We start from the raw sequence: 2,725 nt of genomic DNA, 5'->3' as shown, positions 1-2,725 counted from the left end.
AAATGCCGTGTCATAATTTAAAACAAGAGGTATTGACGTGCTCTAAAACTACTGTATTGTTGTTTATATTTTATAAACACTACACTTGAAAGCTTGAGTCTTTCAATAGAAAAGTAACTGTCCATTGCACGAATATTTGCAACAGGGACAATTTTAGGGTTAAGAAAGTCAACTAATAATAACACTTCGACGCTGTGTGTCTTTATAAACACTACACTTGGAAGTTGGAGGAGGTATTGTGGCCCCGGCACCAAATTTACTACGGGGGACACTCCACTGTGCAGTCCATATTTAGGTGTATCAGATATTAAACAACGGTGACAGTTGATGCCCAATTTTTTAATTATATTGTGGCCTCATTATGTAACCCCCTGTCACTGTGTGTAGTGTGGGGTGCAAAGGGTACACAGTGCACCTCCTTCTCAAGCCCTGGCTAGCTGATGGGCATGGGTGTAAATGATCAGGGGGTCCCTGCACATGCAGGTGTTTCTTTGTAGTTAGTGGGACACAGGTAATGTCACTTTGGTGCAGTGTAATAGAAGTCACAATAATTTGGGCGCCAGACCATCTCTATAACAAACTGAACTTTTATTTACACTCTTCCTCCAGCACGATAATCATAATGGTTGCAGAATATATACATCTCCTTACTCTCTCCAGCACAGTTATTAATGAGAAATACGAATATGGTTGCAAATATCTTATCACTCCTCCTGCACAGTTCTTAATGTTATCCAGATGTTAAATAACATAATTTACATGTCTCTTGCACTCCATACTCACTGCAGATCACCCTTTCTGCAGGGGCACATGCATGGATGCTAATAGGCAGGCAGCCTCTCCTCCATGCAGCTCTGACACACTCTGTGTACCTCTCAACTGCAGCTCATCCCTCCTCTGCGGGGATAATGTCTCCTGTGCTCTGACACGTCACTCTGTGTACTCTCAGCCTCAGGATCTGACACTACAACTACCATGCCTCTTGTAGCAGCCCTCACTCCAGGGCCTCTTCCATGTGCAGTGTCCCCCTCTCTCTTGGGTTCACTATAGTGGCATGGAGTTCTCCCCCTCATCCAGGGCACACATTCCTTGCCCTGGCTCAGTCACCACGCTCAGACTTCCAGGCAATGCTGGGGGAGCCTGGGAGCTTCCACCCCAGGTCCCCAGCTACAACTCTCCTCTCCTGTGTCTTCTCTCTCTTTCTGACACTTTAAAGATCGTGCCTTTAAATGAAAAAGTCAGTCTTCATTGCACGACTATGTGCAACAGGGACATTTTTTTGGGTTTACAAAGTCAAACAATAACACTTTGACCCTGTCTGTCTGGGGTCTCTCAATGACGAATTGTCTGTACCATGTTTGGAGGAGGTATTGTGGCCCCGGTATCAAATTGGGTACCGGGGCCACCCCACTATGCAGTCCAGATACTTGTTTGGTGGAATTCAGACACGTGGAGGGTTTTTTAATTATATTGTGGCCTCGGTACCAAATTGTGTACCGGGGTCACCCCACTACGCAGTCAAGATACTTGTTTGGTGGAATTCAGACCAGTTGAGGGTTTTATTATTATATTGTGTGGACCACTCTATCTATACCACACTACAACTCTATACCACTCTATTTCCTACTTTAATTCTATTTCATACTTTAATTCTATTTCCTACTTTACTTCTATTACTAATTAATTACCATAAAGAGGAACAAAATAAACCAATTTTACCAAAAGTATAATATGACTTAGACTTACAAACACTACACTTTAAAGATCGTGCCTTTAAATGAAAAAGTCAGTCTTCATTGCACGACTATGTGCAACAGGGACATTTTTTTGGGTTTACAAAGTCAAACAATAACACTTCGACCCTGTCTGTCTGGGGTCTCTCAATGACGAATTGTCTGTACCATGTTTGGAGGAGGTATTGTGGCCCCGGTATCAAATTGGGTACCGGGGCCACCCCACTATGCAGTCCAGATACTTGTTTGGTGGAATTCAGACACGTGGAGGGTTTTTTAATTATATTGTGGCCTCGGTACCAAATTGTGTACCGGGGCCACCCCACTACGCAGTCAAGATACTTGTTTGGTGGAATTCAGACCAGTTGAGGGTTTTATTATTATATTGTGTGGACCACTCTATCTATACCACACTACAACTCTATACCACTCTATTTCCTACTTTAATTCTATTTCATACTTTAATTCTATTTCCTACTTTACTTCTATTACTAATTAATTACCATAAAGAGGAACAAAATAAACCAATTTTACCAAAAGTATAATATGACTTAGACTTACAAACACTACACTTTAAAGATCGTGCCTTTAAATGAAAAAGTCAGTCTTCATTGCACGACTATGTGCAACAGGGACATTTTTTTGGGCTTACAAAGTCAAACAATAACACTTCGACCCTGTCTGTCTGGGGTCTCTCAATGACGAATTGTCTGTACCATGTTTGGAGGAGGTATTGTGGTCCCGGTATCAAATTGGGTACCGGGGCCACCCCACTATGCAGTCCAGATACTTGTTTGGTGGAATTCAGACACGTGGAGGGTTTTTTAATTATATTGTGGCCTCGGTACCAAATTGTGTACCGGGGCCACCACACTACGCAGTCAAGATAGATAGATGCGTATTGCGTATCATAGATAAAGTACATTCAGTGGTGTGGGGCAAATTGAAAAATATTCAAAATGCACTGACATTATCAAAAACAAGAGGTTGTC

The 2,725-nt window shown here is 42.3% G+C and overlaps 1 long non-coding RNA gene across 1 annotated transcript; it reads right to left on the bottom strand.

Moving 5' to 3' along the window:
* Positions 1 to 569: 569 nt before the first annotated feature.
* Positions 570 to 1,198, bottom strand: LOC142139363 (uncharacterized). Its single transcript, XR_012688193.1, has 2 exons — positions 709 to 1,198; positions 570 to 652 (listed from the first exon to the last, which is right to left on the bottom strand). It is a non-coding gene; the product is annotated as an uncharacterized LOC142139363 (long non-coding RNA).
* Positions 1,199 to 2,725: the final 1,527 nt, after the last annotated feature.

This window comes from Mixophyes fleayi, chromosome 2 (genome assembly GCF_038048845.1).
Source record: "Mixophyes fleayi isolate aMixFle1 chromosome 2, aMixFle1.hap1, whole genome shotgun sequence".
NCBI lineage: Eukaryota > Metazoa > Chordata > Amphibia > Anura > Limnodynastidae > Mixophyes > Mixophyes fleayi.
This window is presented reverse-complemented; position numbering and strand designations above follow the sequence as displayed.